The sequence below is a fragment of the Haematobia irritans genome, chromosome 4 (assembly GCF_050003625.1).
Source record: "Haematobia irritans isolate KBUSLIRL chromosome 4, ASM5000362v1, whole genome shotgun sequence".
Taxonomy (NCBI): Eukaryota; Metazoa; Arthropoda; class Insecta; order Diptera; family Muscidae; genus Haematobia; species Haematobia irritans.
The window spans coordinates 142,150,767-142,173,661 of record NC_134400.1 but is presented as its reverse complement, the minus strand read 5'-3'; the positions used below and the strand labels follow the sequence as shown (position 1 = coordinate 142,173,661).

At 34.5% G+C, this 22,895-nt stretch overlaps 1 protein-coding gene across 2 annotated transcripts in view; it reads right to left on the bottom strand.

Annotated features, from left to right (window-relative positions):
- The window catches only part of zormin, a 517,259-nt gene that overhangs the window by 48,842 nt on the left and 445,522 nt on the right, over positions 1-22,895 (bottom strand). The window lies entirely within an intron of this gene.

Below are 22,895 nucleotides of genomic sequence, written 5' to 3'. Positions count from 1 at the left end.
ATGCTACATGGCGACCACACACTCAACCAGTTTGCCAAATAGCCAGTGGTACTTAACATGTTCAATTAGGATTGAATATTTAACGTTCAACGAACAAGTGTTTAATTTTATGGTTATTTATCAAAGATCTCGAAGTGACATCGTAAACATATCGAGTTTTGCTTTTTTTTCTCCTTCATATATTCTATAAATATTAGCAGTGAATTTATCGTTCACTTAGTGAACATTTCGCTAGATCTAATAAAATTAAATTTTACGAGCTTTTGTTAGAAATTTCATGGAAACAAACAGCCACAAGTTATGTCAGTTTGTTGTTAGATTAGAATATAAGAAACGAAAGAAATAACTACACAGAAAGAAATACTTCCTGGTTTCAATCACGAAATTAACAGGTTGACTGATAAGTCCCCGGTCTAACAAAGAAAAACACATTTTTTTTGTCAAAATTCGTTTTTATTATTCAACATAGTTCCCTTCAAGAGCGATACAACGATTATAACGACCTTCCAATTTTTTTACACCATTTTGGTAGTACTCCTTCGGTTTGGCCTCAGTTTCGGTGATCACTTCTTCATTGCAGCCAAATTTTTTCCCTGCGAGCATCCTTTTGAGGTCTGAGCACAAGAAAAAGTCACTGGGGGCAGTGGTGCCAACTCTGACGATTTTTCGTCATTTTGACGATTTTTGATGGTAAATTTTGCCTTTGACGATTTGACGACGATTTCAAAACAACGTAGTTATGAGTTGACGATTTTTTAAAATGCTCGACACAAGTGTTTCTTTTTAACGTTTTTTATGACGATTTGATGATTTTTCAAAGTGATGTAGTTATAAGTTGACGAATTTCATAAGGTGTAATTTACACAAGCTTTTTTAATCTCAAAATATGACAATTTATATGTAGCTTGCTCCCAACCGTCTCCAATGTAGAAAGAAATTTCAAAGCAATCAATATAAATAAACCTAAAATGCGGAATTCCTTTGAAACTTAAACATTGCAAGGTATTCTTTTGTCTTGGTTTAGTTAAATTCACTTTATTCATTACCGATAATAGAAATAATAAAAATTATACACAAGCCAGTAATACGGATTTAACTTCGCTTGGAGAATAGGACATTTTTCTGTCAAGAAAATTTTGTTAAACAATGTAGTACATGTAGTCACAATCAGAAATATTACTTTTATTTAATTAAAAATTTAATTTAATTAATCTTCGTTTAAAAAACTGGAAACTAGATGACTTAATTAGAGGGTTAAACTGAATTATTAATGTTTTTTTAATAAAACTTTTAATTTGTTCATTTTTCAGCTATTTTATGGGTGACGATTTTTTGACGAATTTTTTGGGACAAATTGACGATTTTGACGAAAAATATTTTAAAAATTGACGATTTTCAGCCCAAAACAGTTGGCACCACTGACTGGGGGCCAGATCTGGAGAATGCGGTGGGTGGGGAAGCAATTCGAAGCCCAATTCATGAATTTTTGCCATCGTTCTCAATGACTTGTGGCATGGTGCGTTGTCTTGGTGGAACAACACTTTTTTCTTCTTCATATGGGGCCGTTTTGCCGCGATTTCGACCTTCAAACGCTCCAATAACGCCATATAGTAGTCACTGTTGATGATTTTTCCCTTCTCAAGATAATCGATAAAAATTATTCCATGCGCATCCCGAAAAACAGAGGCCATTACTTTGCCAGCGGACTTTTGAGTCTTTCCACGCTTCGGAGACGGTTCACTCAGCCGACTGTCGATTGGACTCAGGAGTGTAGTGATGGATGTTTCATCCATTGTCACATATCGATGGAAAAACTCGGGCGTATTACGAGTTAACACGTTGTTGTTTTTGGTCAAATGTGAGCTCGCGCGGCTCCCATTTTGCACAGAGCTTCCGCATATCCAAATATTGATGAATGATATGACCAACACGTTCCTTTGATATCTTTAAGGCCTCTGCTATCTCGATCAACTTCAGTTTACGGTCATTCAAAATCATTTTGTGGATTTTTTTGATGTTTTCGTCGGTAACCACCTCTTTCGGGCGTCCACTGCGTTCACCGTCCTCCGTGTTCATTTCACCACGCTTGAATTTTGCATACCAATCAATTATTGTTGATTTCCCTGGGGCAGAGTCCGGAAACTCATTATCAAGCCAAGTTTTTGCTTCCACTGTATTTTTCCATTCAGAAAACGGTATTTTATCAAACCAGGAAATTCCTTTTTTTTTCATTTTTTTTTTTCACAATAACAAAAGTTGCTTCACAAAAGATGCTCTATCTCACAAACTAATTGACTTACATACGTCAAATTTTGACACGAATCATATGAAGGTATTTTAGGACCCTAAAAAGCTATGCTGAAAATGATGAGTATTGGTCTATGTTTTGTTATAGCCCCCATATAGACCGATTTCCAGATTTTACTTTTTGGGCTTATAGAATATAGTTTTTATCCAATTTGCATGAAATTTGAAATCTAGAATTATTTTAGGCCCATAAAGAGGTGTGCTGAAAACGGTGAGTATCGGTCCATATTTTAGTATAGCTCCCACAAGACTGATCTCTCGGTTTAGGTCCTTGGGTTTCTAGAAACCGTAGTTTTTGTCCGATTTGGTTGAAATTATAAATATCTTGGTATTTTAGACTCACAAAAACCTGTATCGGATAAGGCCTCCATATAAACCGATTTTACTTCTTGAGGGTATAGAAGGTACTCTTATCATGAAAATTGCTTGAAACGAAATGTAAAATTTCCAGATTTTACTTCTCGTAATGATTTAAATAATGGGGGTGAAAATCTACAGATTTTAGATTTCAAATCCACCCAGCAAAAACTGGGTAAGCACTAGTGATTCTTCCAGTAATACCGGTAATCAAAAACTTGCTACTTGTAGTATTACCTGGGATTTAAAAATAATAACTTACCTGTGTAGACCAAAAGTGATTCCTTTTATTAATACTAATAATTTAAAATCATATCTTGAGGTCCGGGTTCGAACCCTGCTGAGACTCTATTTTTAAATTTATTTTTTTATTCGTATTAAAAATTGATTAATTAAATTTTTGTTGAAAATGTGCTTTTTTCTTATTTTTTTAATCGAATAACCTCTACAGCGGTAGTGGGCACTGTTAATAGTAGCGAAAATTACATTTCAGAAAAAATTGCAACTTATTCATTAATTGCAATTGCAACATATTAATGCCAATAAAAATAACCTTGTTTTCTTAAGTTGTATAGCAAATACTTTATAATGTAAAATTATATGATTGAATAAATACATGCCGTGGAGTAGGGTATAGTGTGTTGGATTACAAAACAACAGGTCTGAGTTCGATTCCTCCTGGCGTCATAGAGATTTTCAAAGTACAAATTGTATCATAAATATAAACAGAGGGAGAGAAAGGGGTAGTAAAATACCGAGCATACGAAACTAACTTTTATAAGAGAGAATAAAATCTATAATTAGATATGAGAGCAGCAACTCACTCGATCTTTTTGACTCTATTTATTGTAAACCTATTATTTTTGGACAGTTGGTATGCTTGCGAGGAAGTACTTATTTTTCGACTGCTGGTATGATTGCACCGAAGTACTTTCCCCCAATGTCATGTCCATGTAAAAGTATTACTGCTGACATATGTACAAAGAAGTTGTTACCTATTTGGCGCAGGCATACTTGTACTCATACCTGGTAATAGGAGTTTTTGCTGGGCAGGCTTTATTTCATCATTTTCTTGCACACTTACAAGATATGTTAATGATACCTCTAAAACTCTAACAAAAATGGTTCTTATAAATCCAGAATCTGATATAGTCTTCATAGGTAAAATCTTTAAATTTATCTTCCGGAAGTGTACTTGTTGAACTCCTCTGATCCGGCCCGGTCGAACTTACTGCTGTATATACTTGTTTGCGAAATTTTCAACAACAATAAATTTTCTTCATTTTGATTAAAAATATTAACCCGTTGGTATTGTATCGCCTCTTGTAAAATATTTTGTTAACATTTTCTTAAATATACTTAAATTTTCTTTCATGCCTGGTATTCTTTTTATAGACTGCGCCACACTGTGGAACAGGGTATTACAAGCTAGTGCATATGTTTGCAACACCCAGAAGGAGACGAGATAGATACATGGTGTCTTTGGCAAAAATGCCCAGGGTGGTTCCCTGAATTTATATATCCATGTCCGTCTGTCCGTCCGTCCGTCTGTCTGTGAACACACAAAGTCTAGGTCGCAATTTAAGTCCAATCGCCTTCAAATTTGGCACATGTTCCTAATTTGGGTCAGAATAGAACCCTATTGATTTTGAAAGAAATCGGTTCAGATTTAGATATAGCTCCCATATATATCTTTCGCCCGATATGCACTAATATGGACCCAGCAGCCAGATTTTTTACCGATTTGCTTGAAATTTTGTACCAACACAACACTTAGTCGTATAGTCAAGTGTGCAAAATTTGAGTGCAATCGGTTAAAATTTAGATATAGCTCCCATATATATCTTTCGCCCGATATGGACTTATATGGCCCCAGAAGCCAGATTTTTGGCCGACTTTGGTTGAAATTTTGCACTAGGAGTACAATTAGTAGTATAGTCAAGTGTGCAAAATTTGATTGAAATCGGTTCAGACTTAGATATAGCTCCCATATATATTTTTCGCCCGATATGGACTAATATGGTCCTAAAAGCCAGAGTTTTGGCCCAATTTGGTTGAAATTTTGCACTGGGAGTAGATTTAGCATTGTAGCTATGCGTGCCAAAGTTGGTTGAAATCGATTCAGATTTAGATATAGCTCCCATATATATCTTTCGCCCGATATGCACTTATATGGACCCAGAAGCCAGAGTTTTATCCCGATTAGTTTAAAATTTTGCACAAGGAGTACAATTGGTAGTATAGTCATGTGTGCCAAATTTGATTGAAATCGGTTCAGATTTAGATATAGCTTCCATATATATTTTTCGTCCGATATGGACTTACATGGCCCCAGAAGCCATAGTTTTGGCCCAATTTGGTTGAAATTTTGCACAGGGAGTAGAATTAGCATTGTAGCTATGCGTGCCAAATTTGGTTGAAATCGGTTCAGATTTAGATATATCTCCCATATATATGTTTTTCTGATTTCGACAAAAATGGTCAAAATACTATCATTTTCCTTGTAAAATCGCCTCCGCTTAGTCGAAAAGTTGTAAAAATGACTCTAATTTTCCTAACTTCTAATACATATATATCGAGCGATAAATCATAAATAAACTTTTGCGAAGTTTCCTTAAAATTGCTTCAGATTTAAATATTTTCCCATATTTTTTACTAACATTGTGTTCCACCCTAGTGCATTAGCCGACTTAAATTTTGAGTCTATAGATTTTCTATCAAATTCTGTCCAGATCGAGTGATATTTAAATGTATGTATTTGGGACAAACCTTTATATATAGCCCCCAACACATTTGACGGATGTGATATGGTATCGAAAATTTAGATGTACAAAGTGGTGCATGGTATAATATAGTCGGCCCGGCCCGACTTTAGACTTTCTTGCTTGTTTTAATTGAATCAATTCATTAGTGGTTTGGGTATAATAAGTTTGATCGGCCAAAAAATGTGCCTACCAGAAATATTGATTTTAGACCCCATAAAATATATACCGATCGAATCAGAATCACCTCCTGCGTCGATCTAGCGCTTGGTGTCCGTCCGTCCGTCCGTCCGTCTGTCCATGTATTTGTTGTTCACAGGATTCCGGTCGCAATTATTAACCGATTTTGATGACATTTGGTACAGGGAGTTTTTTGGGCACAAGGACGAACGCTATTGAATTTGGAAGAAATCGGATCAAATTTAGATATAGCTCCCATATATATGTATCGCCCGATTTCGACAAATGGGGTCACGTTGTGCGTTTTTGCAAACGCATCGTCACCAAATTTGGCAAAAGGTAATCTTTTCCATCGCCCTTCAAGTCTGCAAAATTTCATCCAAATCGGTTCAGATTTAGATATAGCTCCCATATATATGTATCGCCCGATTTTCCCAAATTTGGCCACAAAACCCTTATTTATCAACCGATGTGACCCAAATTTGGCTAAATGTAGTCTTCTATAGCACTTACTATATGTGCAAAAAATCATCGAAATCGGTTCAGATTTAGCTATAGCTCCCATATATATGTACCGCCCGATTTTTCTAAATTTGACCATAAAACCCTTATTTATCAACCGATCTTACCCAAATTTAGCTAAATGTAGTATTCTATAGCACTAACTATATGTGCAAAAAATCATCGAAATCGGTTCAGATTTAGATATAGCTCCCATATATATGTATATCCCGATTTTCCCAAATTTGGCCTTAGAACCCTTATTTATTAACCGATCTTACTAAAAGTTGGCTAGATCCAGTCCCCTACAGTTCTCACTATATGTGCAAAATTTCATCGAAATCGGTTCAGATGTAGATATAGCTCCCATATATGTATCACCCGATTGTGAAAAATTCGCCCCTAATAACCTTATGTTTGACCATACAGGCCTCATTTCTTAACTGATCTTACTCAAATCTAGCACAAGGTAACCTTTTGTGGTATTAATCAAACCCGCAAAATATTATGCAAATTGGTTCAGATTTAGATATAGCTTCCATATATATGCATCGCTCGATTTTCCCAAATTTGGCCATAGTACTCTTATTTATTAACCAATGTTACTCAAATTTCAAATTTTGATGTACTAGCCGATCGTACTTATACGTACTTGTAGCTCTTACATAAGAATATTGCTCGATTTTTACAAATTTGTATTTATTACCCACACTAATTTAACGATTTTCTCTTTTTTAATAATGGGCTCAATAGTAGTGGCATACTAGCTCCGTAGGCGCAATATCAACACAGCCAGTGTTGCTACAAGTAGGGGAAATTCCCTATATGTAGGGTTTTTCTAATATTTAGCGTCTTGTAGGGACGTAGGGCCACAATGTAGGACATTTTCACTCAACACAATTTGTAAGAATTTTTACGTTTTGGTGGCTCTAGAGGAGGAAATTAGAAGCCGGCAAGGCTTGATCTTTAACAATGTGTGGTAAATTTTGTCAACATTTTATTTCTATAGAACATTTTGTCAAAATTGTATTTCTATAGAAATTTTTTTCAAAATATTATTTCTATAAAAAAATTTTCTCAAAATTTTATTTCTGTGCAATTTTTTCTCAAAATTTTATTTCTATAGAATTTATTGTCAAAATTTTATTTCTATAGAAAAATTTCTCACAAAAATTTGTTTATAGAAACTTTTTCCAAAATTTTATTTTTAAAGAGATTTAACAAAAAAGATTACTAATTTGGGTAGAATTCTACCAACTGTGGCAACCGTGGTGGTAATACAAATTTATATTCTAAGTTATATATGTTGCATATTCATGTTTTAAGATAATAAAGTACTTAGAACCATTTTTGTTTTGTATTTTTTTTTAATTTAACGAAAAATATAGTAGGGAAAATTGTTTGGGAATGTATGGTAAAGTAGGGAACTTTTTTTTTTCCTTGTAGGGTAAACCGAACATTTTCCCTGGCAACATTGATTATGAGCTGTAGTCAGATTGACACAAAGCACCCATAGACATGTACCCCTTAATTTTCTTAAATATGTAACTACGGTTTATCTCCCAGACCTATATGATTACTAATTCTGTGATGGTGGTTTAGGGTATGATATAGTCGGCCCCGCCCGACTTTCTACTTTATTTACTTGTTTTTTTAATCATTTCAATCATTTCTGTGATTGAAGACATTTCAACTAATAAATTAATTGGATCAATTAATTTTGTGATTAAATCAGAAAACCAAAAATTGTGTGTTTGACAAAAAAATATCTAATGGTTTTTCTATTTTGATCTGTAGTTATTTGTATTTATTTATTTTTTTAATTCTAGCGGTTTTTGGTGAAAAAAATGTTGACAACACTGTTACCGAATATTTACTCTGAATAATTAATAATTATTAATCCGGAAATGGTTGAGGGAAACGATGTGCTGCACTTCATTCATAATTGTAAATTATAGAATAGAACATAAGTGTATTGAAATTATTGTTAGTTATATCTAAATGTCGACCTTGTCAAAAACAATGTATATTATTTTTTGGCAATATTAATAAAATTAAAACAATTACAAAAAATATATATTTATTTTGCGGATACATCAATTTGATTTAGTTAAGTGCAGATAAATGGACTAATTGAAATTTCGCAAGAAATTATCGTATTAAATTTAATTGATTATTAAATATTTCGTGACATTGTGTAAATACATAGTGTACGCAAATAAAATAAAACCCACAATTTTATACGATATGTACGAGGTTGGAACTCGCAGGTTTTATAATCAGAGAAAAAAAAAGAAAATCATAAGGTATTTGACTAAAACGAATGGATCATTACATGGTGACCATCTTTGGCACAAATTATGGCCTTTAAACAGACGACAAAACCATCACAAGCTACACGAAAGTGGCTGTGCGGTACTTTGGCCCATTCCGGGCAATGCGCCATCTTGAGATGATGGTCACTTTTGTATTTTTTTAGAGCCAACTAACACAAAAAGAAACAAGTAAGTAAAGTCTAAAGTCGGGCGGGGCCGACTATATTATACCCTGCACCACTTTGTAGATCTAAATTTTCGATACCATATCACATCCGTCAAATATGTTGGGGGCTATACGTAAATGTTTGTCACAAATACATACATTTAAATATCACTCGATCTGGACAGAATTTGATAGACTTCTGCAAAATCTATAGACTCAAAATTTAAGTCGGCTAATACACTAGGGTGGAACACAATGTTAGTAAAAAACAAGTGAGGAAAGTCTAAAGTCGGACGGGGCCGACTATATTATACCCTGCACCACTTTGTAGATCTAAATTTTCGATACCATATCACATCCGTCAAATGTGTTGGGGCTATATATAAAGGTTTGTCCCAAACACATACATTTAAATATCACTCGATCTGGACAGAATTTGATAGACTTCTACAAATTTATAGAGTCAAAATTTAAGTCGGCTAATGCACTAGGGTGGAACACAATATTAGTAAAAAAATATGTGAAACATTTAAATCTGGAGCAATTTTAAGGAAACTTCGCAAAAGTTTATTTATGATTTATCGCTCAATATATATGTATTAGAAGTTTAGGAAAATTAGAGTCATTTTTACAACTTTTGGACTAATCAGTGGCGATTTTACACGGAAACTGTTGGTATTTTGAACATTTTTGTCGAAATCAGAAAAACATATATATGGGAACTATATCTAAATCTGAACCGATGTCAACCAAATTTGGCACGCATAGCTACAATGCTAATTCTACTCCCTGTGCAAAATTTCAACTAAATCGAAGTAAAAAATTGGCCTCTGTGGTCATATGAGTGTAAATCGGGCGAAAGCTATATATGGGAGCTATATCTAAATCTGAACCGATTTCAACCAAATTTGGCACGCATAGCTACTATGCTAATTATACTCTCTGTGCAAAATTTCAACTAAATCGGAGCAAAAAATTGTCCTCTGTGGTCATTTGAGTGTAAATCGGGCGAAAGCTATATATGGGAGCTATATCTAAATCTGAACCGATTTCAACCAAATTTGACACGCATAGCTACAATGCTAATTCTACTCCCTGTGCAAAATTTCAATGAAATCGGAGGAAAAAATTGGCCTCTGTGGGCAAATGAGTGTAAATCGGGCGAAAGCTATATATGGGAGCTATATCTAAATCTGAACCGATTTGGCTGATATTTCGCAAGTTTTTCGAGATTCATAAAATATTCGGATGTACGGAATTTTAGGAAGATCGGTTGATATACACGCCAATTATGACCAGATCGGTGAAAAATAAATATGACAGCTATATCTAAATCTCAACCGATTTTTTCCAAAATCAATAGGGATCGTCTTTGAGCCGAAACAGGACCCTATACCAAATTTTAGAACAATCGGACTAAAACTGCGAGCTGTACTTTGCACACAAAAATACATCAACAGACAGACAGACAGACAGACAGACAGACAGACAGACAGACAGACGGACAGACAGACGGACATCGCTAAATCGACTCAGAATTTAATTCTAAGACGATCGGTATACTAAACGATGGGTCTCCTTCTTGGCGTTACATACAAATGCACAAACTTATTATACCCTGTACCACAGTAGTGGTGAAGGGTATAAATATGGGAAACATTTAATCAAATTTGGCACACATGACTATATTACTAATTGTACTCCTTGTGCAAACTTTCAAGCTAATCGGGATAAAACTATGGCTTCTGGGTCCATATAAGTGCATATCGGGCGAAAGATACATATGGGAGCTATATCTAAATCTGAATCGATTTCAACCAAATTTGGCACGCATAGCTATAATGTTAAATCTACTCCCTGTGCAAAATTTCAACCAAATTGGGCCAAAACTCTGGCTTTTAGGACCATATTAGTCCATATCGGGCGAAAGATATATATTGGAGCTATATCTAAATCTGAAACGATTTCAATCAAATTTTGCACACTTGACTATACTACTAATTGTACTCCTAGTGTAAAATTTCAACCAAATTCGGCCAATAATCTGGCTTCTGGGGCCATATAAGTCCATATCGGGCGAAAGATATATGGGAGCTATATCTAAATCTGAACCGATTTCAATCAAATTTTGCACACTTGACTATACGACTAAGTGTTATGTTTGTACAAAATTTCAAGCAAATCGGTATAAAACTCTGGCTGCTGGGTCCACATTAGTGCATATCGGGCGAAAGATATATATGGGAGCTATATCTAAATCTGAACCGATTTCTTCTAAAATCAATAGGGTTCTATTCTGACCAAAATTAGGAACATGTGCCAAATTTGAAGGCGATCGGACTTAAATTGCGACCTAGACTTTGATCACAAAAATGTGTTCACAGACAGACGGACGGACGGACGGACAGAAGGACATGGTTATATCGACTCAGGGACCCACCCTGAGCATTATTGCCAAAGATACCATGTGTCTATCTCGTCTCCTTCTGGGTGTTACAAACATACGCACCAACTTATAATACCCGTTTCCACAGTGTAGCGCATGTAAGGAAAGTCTAAAGTCGGGCGGGATCGACTATATTATACCCTGCACCACTTTGTAGATCTAAATTTTCGCTACCATATCACATCCGTCAAATAGCGAAAGCTATATATGGGAGATATATCTAAATCTGAACCGATTTCAACCAAATTTGGCACGCATAGCTACAATGCTAATTCTACTCCCTGTGCAACATTTCAATTAAATCGGACTAAAAGATTGGCCACTGTGGTCATATGAGTGTAAGTTGAGCGAACGATATATATGGGCGCTATATCTAAATCTGAACAGATTTCAATACAATTTGGCACACTTGACTACACTACTAATTGTACTCCCAGTGCAAAATTTCAACCAAATTGGGGTAAAACTTTGGCTTCTGGGACCGTATTAGTCCATATCGGGCGAAAGATATATATGGGAGCTATATTTAAATCTGAACCGATTTCTTCCAAAATAGGGATCTATTCTGAGCCAAAACACATATTTGTGCCAAATTTGAAGTCGATTGGACTAAAACTGCGACCTAGACTTTGATCACAAAAATGTGTTCACAGACAGTCGGACAGACGGACATGGTTATATCGACTCAGGGAAACACCCTGAGCATTATTGCCAAAGACACCATGTGTCTATCTCGTCTCTTTCTGGGTGTTGCAAACATATGCCCTAACTTATAATACCCTGTTCCACAGTGTGGTGCAGGGTATAAAAATTGGGAACATTTAAATCTGAACCAATTTTGGGGCAACTTCGCAAAAGTGTATTTATGATTTATCGGTAGATAGATAGGTATTAGAAATAAAGGAAAATTTCAGTCACTTTTGCAAGTTTTCGACTTAGCAGTGGCGATTTTATAAGGAAAATGTGGGTATTTTGGCCAATTTGCCCAAATCGGAAAAACATATATATGGAAGCTATATCGAAATCTGTACCGATTTCAACCAAATTTGACATGTATACTTAGTATTTTATTTCTACTCCTTGTGCAATTCAATTTCACTTACATCGGACTACAACTTTGACCTCTGTGGTCATATGACGGAAAATCGGGCGAAAGATATATATAGGAGCTATATCTAAATCTGAACCGATTTCCATAAAATTTAGCACACTTGACTACACTACTAATTGTACTCCTAGTGCGAAATTTCAATCAAATTGTGCTAAAACTCTGGCTTCTGGGGCCATATAAGTCCTTATCGTGCGAAATATATATATATATATATATATATATATATATATATATATATATATATATATATATATATATATATATATATATATATATATATATATATATATATATATATATATATATATATATATATATATATATATATATATATATATATATATATATATATATATATATATGGGAGCTATATCTAAATCTGAACCGTTCACTCAAATTTGGCAGACTTGACTATAGTACTGATTGTTCTCCTTGTGCAGAATTTCAAGGATATCAGAGTAAATCTTTGGCTTCTGGGTCCATATAAGTGCATATCGAGCGAAAGATATATATGGGAGCTATATCTAAATCTGAACCGATTTCTTCCAAAATCAATAGGCTTCTATTCTGCCCCAAAACAAAAACTTGTGCCAAATTTTAAGTCGATTGGACTAAAACTGCGACCTAGACTTTGATCACGAAAATGTGTTCACAGACAGTCGGACAGACGGACATGGTTATATCGACTCAGGGAAACACCCTGAGCATTATTGCCAAAGACACCATGTGTCTATCTCGTCTCTTTCTGGGTGTTGCAAACATATGCCCTAACTTATAATACCCTGTTCCACAGTGTGGTGCAGGGTATAAAAATAAAGGGTTATGGACCAAGTACTAGAAAATGTTCCAACTGACACCGGTATAGAAATGTGCAAAATTGAGTATTTATATGCGAGTATTTTTTGTTATGTTTATTTATCTCTCTGAATTCTTTGCTTTTTGTTTTGAGCTTCTTTGTTAGTTTTTTTAGAATTGAAGAAGGAATAAAGGAGAAATAAAATTATTTTGAGTTTCGTTATTACTGCTTATTTTATTCGTTTAGAAATGAAAAAAAAAAAAAATAAGTATGTACTCATTTCTGCACGCCACTGTACATAGATTTTCTTTAGGAAGATTTAGATATACATATATTTAAAGATAATCTGACATAAACAAGCTACCTAAACTAAAAATATAACAAAGGTGTTTTCATATATCTCACAATTATTCTTTGATCTCTCTTTCCGACATTCAAAATAAACAGACGTCCATAGCTATGTCTGTTTTGAAAACCTTCAGTTATGCAGTCTTTCAGCTTTTAATATATGTTTATGATCTTAAATTATTAATGGGGATATTAGAGCAATTAGAAATGTTTAATTTAATTATGTTAACTCATTTTAAGGTTACCCATAAATAAGCAAACAGGAAATTATTTTTCAATGTTTAATTTTTTTTTTTTTTTGAAAATATTTTGTTGAAAATATTTTTTTTTTTGGAAATCTCAATTGGCAATTGGCATTTTGCCTTTTAACGGAATTAATTGAATTTAATTGTCATAAATTTTAATTATTTGAAAAAATTAATTACAATATATCAACAGTTGTCGCACCTCATAAATTAAACATTTCAATTTCGTAGGATAATAGTCAAAGCCATTAAGACAACTGCAGATGCAATCGCACTCAATGGTTTCCGCATTATGTTTCGCACAGTGTGACGAATCATATATGCAACAGACGTATTGCAATCCTCAAAATCGTCTAAACAACTTTTGATTTTTTGAAATCAAATCGACATTCTTATTCGTCAGAATTGACTAATCGAGTTCTGATAGTGACCAAAATCCACGAAACAAATTTTAACGACAAAATTGTAATGTAATGAGACAACTGAACAATAAATCGAAAGTAGACACAAAAATCCACTTTCGAAAATTGCAATATTTAAAATCTACTAAACGACTTTAAATTAGTTTTTAAAATTGAGCCAAATCGACTCGGATCGGATCATCTTATCGACTTTTGAAATCCACGAATTTTAACGGCAAAATCGAACAGAAAGGGAAATTTAACTATGTTATTTTATGTAGAGAACTCAACAGAAATACGAAAGTCGCGAAAAAAGTCGATTTCTCAATAATCGCAGAAGTCAAAAATCGACTTTTTGAAATATATTGCAATCGACCAAACAGTTATTCTTATTGCTCAAAATCGAATTATCGACATTAGATAGTTACCAAAATTTACGAATCGAATTTTTTCGACAAAATCGAAAATAAATGCTCGCTCCCTGCTCTTATTCATCGGTCGAGGGGTCAAAATAAATGCCGCATTTTTGCCGGGAAAATGTCCCAAAGATAGTACAGAAACTCTGGAAAGACAAACATTTCCGCCACATGTCATGTTCATTCCATCGCACCATTGAAGGTCAGCCAAAAACAAATTTTCTTATTTCCTGTTTTCACTTCTATTTCACAATGACAACTAAAATCTCCGGATACTACTCCATTGGGTGTTTGCATATGGGACATTTTGGAGACTTTGGGTTGGCATTAAAATATACCAAAATCTTTATCCTCTACAAGCGGAGCTTCGCCGGGAATGAACCAAAATACGGCAGCGGCATTTTCATGCAAGAAGTGAAGGCTTTGGCGGCCGTTTAAAGGCCATAATTTGTGCCATAAGTATCCAATTTGAATAAATCTAAAGTAATTCTAAACAAGTATATGGGAGCCACCGTGGTGCAATGGTTAGCATGCCCGCCTTGCGTGGGTTCGATTCCTGCTTCGACCGAACACCAAAAAGTTTTTCAGCAGTGGATTTCCCACCTCAGTAATGCTGGTGACATTTCTGAGGGTTTCAAAGCTTCTCTAAGTGGTTTCACTGCAATGTGGAACGCCGTTCGGACTCGGCTATAAAAAGGAGGTCCCTTGTCATTGAGCTTAACATGGAATCGGGCAGCACTCAGTGATAAGAGAGAAGTTCACCAATGTGGTATCACAATGGATTGAATAGTCTAAGTGAGCCTGATACATCGGGCTGCCACCTAACCTAACCTAACCTAAAAGAAGTATACACGCAAAAAAATAATTCTTTCCTCCCAAATGAAATTTTAGACAAACAAAGTTCGTTTCTCATTTGCTTTTCGCTGTAAGGAAGTGTATTTGGAAGAAAAGTATACACTTTTTGTGATAAACGTTTATTCTTTTCCAGGATGTAAAAACAATTTCATAAAGACAAACTCAAAAAAATTTTTTTTTCTTGCTAATTGCATTTTCCCTTACATCTTTCTAACATCCACGAGGTTTTTAGTTCTTAACACCTTTTCCTGTAATACCAACAATGTAGAAGAAATTATACGATTTTTAAATTTTTAAAATTTTTTTACCTTTCCTCCGTCCAGGCGAAATCGAACCGCGGACCATGCACTTTGTAAGCCAACACACTAACCACTGAGCTATGTACCTGTTATGGTCATCAATAGATAAATATCCATATAAGTTATATTTATATAGCATAGCTTGCGGCGCCCACGAACCGAATAAACAAAGTTTATTTAACAGAAACAAATATTTTGTTTGGCACCGTGGAGCAGTGGTTGCTACGTCCGACTTGCATGCCAAGGGTCGTGGGTTCGACCCCTGCTTCGACCAAAGTTTTTTTTTTTGTACATATATTCCAGATATGTTCGGAAGATTCCGAAAAAATGTTCAACATTACATTGTAGTATTTTAAATTTTGAACTGTAAAATGTGTCTTCTTAAAGGCCTAAAGTCAGAAAAGAACAGTGTTTGATATAAAAGAAATGGACTGTGTTGTTGTTTCAAAAATAACTTTTTTTTATTGAAAAAATAAAAATTTTGTAACGAACGAATTTTTTTGGCGATAAAAGTTTAAAATTTTCGAAGCAATTCAAAAAACTCTAACAAAAGAAAAACGTTTTCGGTACACGTTTTCCAAACGTTTTTTTTTTCTTTGCGTGTATACGGCCGTAAGTTCGGCCAGGCCGAATCTTATTTACCCTCCACCATGGATTGCGTAGAAACTTCTACTAAAGACGGTCATCCATAATTAAGTTACTTGGGTTGCGGCCGATGGCAAGGCATCTTAAAACTTCTTAACGTCATCTTCTAAATTGTAAGTTAGTCCATGCGGGATATATATTAGACAAAAGAAAGGTCGATTATATACGTATATATTCAGTTCTTGACCGGTATATATAGGGAAGAAATAATTACGAACCGATATGAACTTTTGTGCGGTAATAATAGAGCCAGAATTGAAATATGACGGTCGCTTTATATGGGGGCTATATACAATTATGAAAACGAGTCTACCCAAAAAGAGGCAGATTTTTTACATTTTGGTAGATTGGTAGCATTATTGATGTTTTGGAAGATTTTGCAAAATATTCCTCTCCAACTATGAAATGCTTCATAAATTTTCTATAGAAATAACATTTTGACAAAATTTTCTACAGAAATAAAATTGTGACAAAATTTTCTATAGAAATAACATTTTGTCACAACTTTCTATAGAAATAAATTTTTGACAAAATTTTGTGTAGAAATTATATTTAGACAAAATTTCCCAAAAGACATAAAATGTTGACAAAATTTTCTATAGAAATTAAATTTAGACAAAATTTTCTATAGCGATATAAAATTTTGACAAAATTTTCTATGGCAATAAAATTTTGGTAGATTATTTTTGTGATTTTCTGTGATTGGGGATCGCTTTATTTGGGGGCTATATATAATATAGACCGATACGGATATATTTTGTCATGGTTGTTATGGGCCATACACTAGCGAAATGTACCCAATTTCAACCGGATCGGATGAATTTTGCTCCTTCAAGAGGATCCGCATGTCAAATCTGGGGATCGATTTATATGGGGGCTATATATAATTATGAACCGATAAGGACCAATTTTTGCATGGTTGTTAGAGACCATATACTAAGACCACGTACTAAGTTGAAACCGGATCGGATGAATTTTTCTCCTCCAAGAGGCTCCGGAGGTCAAATCTGGGGATCAGTTTATATGGGGGTATATATAATAATGGACCAAATTTGTTGTGCGTTGTTAGAGACCATCTACCAACACCATGTACCAAATTTCAGCTGAATCAGATGAAATTTGCTCCTCCAAGAGGCCCCGGAGGTCAAATCTAGGGATCGGTTTTAAAGGGGGCTATATGTGGACCATGGTTGTTAGAGACCATATACCAACCCCATGTACCAACTTTTAGCCAGATCGGGTGAAATATGCTTCTCTTAGAGGCTCCGCAAGCCAAATCTGGGGATCCGTTTATATGGGGGCTATACGTAAAAGTGAACCGATATGACCCATTTGTAATACCATCCGGCCTACATCAATAACAACTACATGTGCCAAGTGTGAAGTCGATAGCTTGTTTCGTTCGGAAGATGGCGTGATTTCAACAGACGGACGGACGGACATGCTTAGATCGACTAAGAATTTCTCCACGACCCAGAATATATACATTAGCGTAGCTAGACAATTTTCCTAGGGGGGGCTATAGCCCCCCTAGCTAAAACTTTAAAGACTGAACTTATAGGTTCAACTAATGTTTTATTTCATAAAATTGAATAAAAAATAGACATCAAAATAGCTCGACAATCAATTTATAATAAATCAACTAAAAGTACCCTACGGCAAATTGGTGCAAGTTGCCACTGACGGACCTATCACAGAACTGGTACCTGTGCTCTAGTTAGTTGCAATTTTCACATTTAGTGAAATAAAATTATCAGAATAACCTTTTGTTCGACATATTTCAAGTTTTTTTCATTTCGGATTCGATTAGGAGCCCAAATTGAAAAGATTTCTAAGAGTTTGTCCGAGACTGGTTCCTGAGGTCCTCTTTATGGGTTGCTCCTGCTAAATTGTCCCAGGACGTGTCCTTTGGGATGAGTCCAAGACGCGTCCTAAAATGTAAGTTTACTCCGTCAATGACAAACCCATGTTAAAGTGGACGGTCCCTTCCATACGTTTTGATCAGAACGGGGACCGGTCCATACACACCAGGGACTAGTCCTGTACCAGTTCTGTGGTTGATCCATTTCCCGTTGGGTAGTTCCACACTTTTCCCAGCAAAAAATTGGAAGTTGTTCTAAAGGCACAACTATTTTAACTACACAGAATATTTTTTACTTCATTTTTTTATATTTTAATGCGTAATTTTTTGTTTTCTTTTTTTAAATAGTTTAAAAAAAGAGTAAGAATAAATAAAATGGTACAAATTATTCAAATTTCGCCACAAAAATGCTAAAAATCGATAATATTAGAAAAAACGTTTCAAATAATCGTTAGAATGCATTAAAAATCATAAAAAAGAATAAAAATTATTTATTTGGGAAAATATCACAAAATTTTTAATTCACATTCAAAGCACTGAATTCGGATCACACCTTAAGAAGTGATGCAAATTCATTGCAACGGTTGTTGAAACGGTGGACATTCGTTCTATGACAAGTCCATATTACATTCATCGCTTCTCCGCCAATTTTGTACCACTTCCAGACCCAAAAAGAACATTTTCACTTCTTTTATGGCGACGCTTTTTTGCAGCATTATTAAGATATTAATTTATGAAAGAATAAGTTCAACCACAGCTTTATTTCATAAATATCAGACTTCTACCACAACCCAAGTAATTCGATTGTGCATGAAAGTCTTTAGTGGAACTTTGTGCGTTGTACGAGTATATACTTGTTTAATTTTTATAAAAATGTAAAATCGTAAATAGGTTTTCAAATTCTGGGGGGTGGGGCTAAAATTTTTCTGGGGGGGTCTAAGCCCCCTCCCCAGAGGCCTTCCTACGCTTATGAATATATATACTTTATTGGGTCTTAGAACAATATTTCGATGTGTTACAAACGGAATGATAAAGTTAATATACCTCCCATTCTATGGTGGAGGGTACACCCAGAGAAGGAATATGATCACCTCAAACATGTTTTAAGAGCAAAATGTTATTTTTGGGTGGTGACCATGTAACATGGTTTTCGCAACCATATTATTTTCTCGGAAATCATGTATCTGATTTCGGCAAGCAGGTTATATTTGACGAGAAAATAACATTTTAGTGACAAACATGTTACATGGTCACCATACAAAAATAACATTTTGCTCTTCAAACATGTTTGAGGTGATTATATTCCTTCTCTGCGTGTATAATTAATTGGATCAATTAATTGTGTGATTGAAGATTTTCGCTCTCTTTGGCCTCGCAACAATAGATTTTCCGTGTACAACTAAATATCGGTTTAAAAATCGAAATTACAACACGTATACACTGAAAAAAAAAAACAGTAAACTCACCAGCAAAAACACTTTTGTTTATTTTAGGAAATTCTAAATAAACAGTATTACAAGCGCTGATATCACGCCAATATCACAAAAATAAGTAAATATTTTTCGACAAATTCAAGAAACTTGATTAGACACAATTAATTTTTTTCGCTTTTTAAATAAAATTTTGTAGTTTGTAGGCAAAATGAATTTCAATATTGCACGAATATCTTTAGTGGCATATGAAGTTTAAGATGGGCGCATTTGTAGTAAGTTTTACAAATTTAAAGACATAATGAACTATTTTGTGAGAAGTAAGAATTTAGTAAATGTTTATGCTTTATTTTGTGTACAATTTTTTCCCCGTTTTTTGCATTCATTTAACTAACGTACGCATAAAATTATTTTAAGTAAAGGAGACTTTCTTTTAAATTAAAGTTAAAATGGCTTTAGTGAAATAGAGGGCTCACTTTTTTTTAGTGTATCAAATCAAAAACTTTTTTCTTAATTTCGAAAAATAAAACTTTAAACCAAAGAAACAAAATCCTCAAAATAACTATTAGGTTAGGTTTGGTTATGTGGCAGCCCGATGTATCAGGTTCACTTAGACTATTCAGTCCATTGTGATACCACAGTGGTGAACTTCTCTCTTATCACTGACTGCTGCCCGATTCCATGTTAAGCTCAATGCCGTTCGGACTCGGCTATAAAGAGCCGAGTCCGAGGCGTTCCACATTCCAGTGAAACCACTTAGAGAAGCTTTGAAACCCTCAGAAATGTCACCAGCATTACTGAGGTGGGATAATCCACCGCTGAAAAACTGTTTGGTGTTCGGTCGTAGCAGGAATCGAACCCACGACCTTGTGTATGCAAGGCGGGCATGTTAACCTTTGCACCACGGTGGCTCCCTAAAATAACTTTTAGGTATTTCTTTACTTTAAGGTAAATTTATCTTACTTCAAAGACATGGGACTTTTACGAAGGGACGTAGATACGTATTCTAAATATTAACTCAATAATTATACCCTTCACCACTACTGTGGTACAGGGTATAATAAGTTTGTGCATTTGTATGTAACGCCAAGAAATAATTGTCATAGACCCATCTTTTCACTCAAAAAAAAGTGAACCCTATATTTCACTAAAGCTGATTTTATTCTCTTTTAGTTCATGGAATTATTACGTTTTAAGAAAGTTTCCATGCCATTAACAATTTTTTGCGTACGTAAGTTAACTTAACTAAAGCAGAAGAAAAAATTATACACAATTGAAGTATAAAGATGAACTAAATTCGTGTCTCCCACAAAATAGTTCAGAATTCCTCAATATTTGTAAATTTTATCAATAATGCGTCCATCATGAACTTCGTATGGCACTAAAGACATTTTTGCAATTTTGAACTCCAATTTTTTCCTTCAAACTACGAAATTTTCTTTAATAAGTGAAAAATAATAATTTTGTCTGATAAATCTTCTCAAATTTGTCGAAAATTTTTTACTTGTTTTTGCGAAATCGGAGCAACATCTGCGTTTATAATACTGTTTAGTTAAAATTTTCTACAATTAATCAAATTTTTCAACAATTAACTAAAATTTTCTTTCCCGGTGGGTTCACTGTTTTTTCAGTGTTAGTATACCGATCGGCTTAGAATTAAATTCTGAGTCGATTTAGCGATGTCCGTCTGTCTGTCTGTATATGTAATTTTGTGCACAAAGTACATGTCGCAGTTTAGGTCCGATCGTCCTCAAATTTGACATAACGTCTTTCTTCGGGTAGAATACAATCGCTATTGATTTTGGAAAAAATCGGTTCAGATTTAGATATAGCTGCCATATATAGTTATCACCGATTTAATCATAATTCACGTATTTTTTAACCGACGTTCTTCAAATTTTGTACATCTGAATGTTTTGTCAGTCCCGTAAAAACTGCCAAATATCAGCTAAATCGGTTCAATTTATATATAGCTTCTATATATATCTTTCGTCCGATTTGGACTTATATGGCCCCAAAAGCGAGAGCTTTGCCCTGATTTGCTTCAAATTTTGCACAACGAGTACGTTTAATAGTATGGTTAATTGTGCCAAATTTAGTTGAAATCGGTTCAGATTTAGATATAGCTCCCCTATATATCTTTCGCCCGATTTGGACTAATATGCCCACAGAGGCAAAAGTGCTACTCTGATTTACGTGAAATTTTGCAGAGGGAGTAGAATTGAACTTGAAACTTTGCACAGGCAGTAGAATTAAGGTTCTGCATATGCGTGTTTATTTTGGTTGAAATCGGTTCAGATTTTGATATAGCTCCCATATATATCTCTCGCCCCGATTTACGTTTTACGATTCGCTGCGATTTACGTGAGATTTTGCACAGGGAGTAGATTCAACATAGTAACTATGCATGTGATTTGATTGCAATCGGTTCAATACCTACATTTTCTTTATCAAATCGCCACTCCTAAGTCGAAAACTTATCAAAATGACTCAAATCCTATTACTCTATTACACATCTATCGACCGATAAATCATAAATACACTTTTGAGAAGTTGCCTCAAAATCTGCTCAGATATACAGAATATATGTGTATGGATTCATATAGCATCCAACACATTCGACGGATTTGATATGGTATCGAAAATGTGGACTTACACCCGACCGACTTTAGACTTTCCTTACTTGTTTTTCTATGTAGTTTCCGATCCGTGAAAAACTATTGGCAAAACTGTATTATAATACCTATTTTCGAGTTTTTCGAAATATGTGAGGAACTGCTTAGAGACTGTGGCAGCACTCAGCATCATTGTCACAAACATTCTGATATCAAATATGTTGCATTTCTACAATGAATCACAAGGTAATCTTAACAAAATGACCTTCTCTTAGATCTGCTTATAAATTATATGCCCAGAAAATTTTTCATACAAAATTCTAAACTTTTCTCTTAACCTTTATGATTGAGATCCAATGATGACTTCGTCATTTCCAGGTACCAAATGAAAATTAGGTAATTTTCTTTATACCTTGATATTGACCATAATAAAAACAGATATTTAATTGTTTTAATGACAATTTTTACGATTCAGTGCCTGTATGTATATGTTATTTGCATACAATACATTCCAGTATATGTATAGTACGAAAATATTTCTTGACGTCAGATGTGGGAAACTGAGTCCGCGCTTACGTCTCTCTCGTCGATGTCGTAAATTTAAAATAGCCTGCATTTAGCCAATGATACAGATACATTTTTCACTGGCAGTATTAAGACAGCATTTTTTTTTACAAATTTTTTGGCGACATGATAAACTCATTAAAATGAAAATATCTACAATGGTCATATGCTGTGGGATGGACGACAGTCACAGCGGGCGACCGATGGTACATATATCTTTAGTGGATTGTTGTTGTTGTTTTTATTATGAGTTCTTAGTAAAAAATTTGAAACCA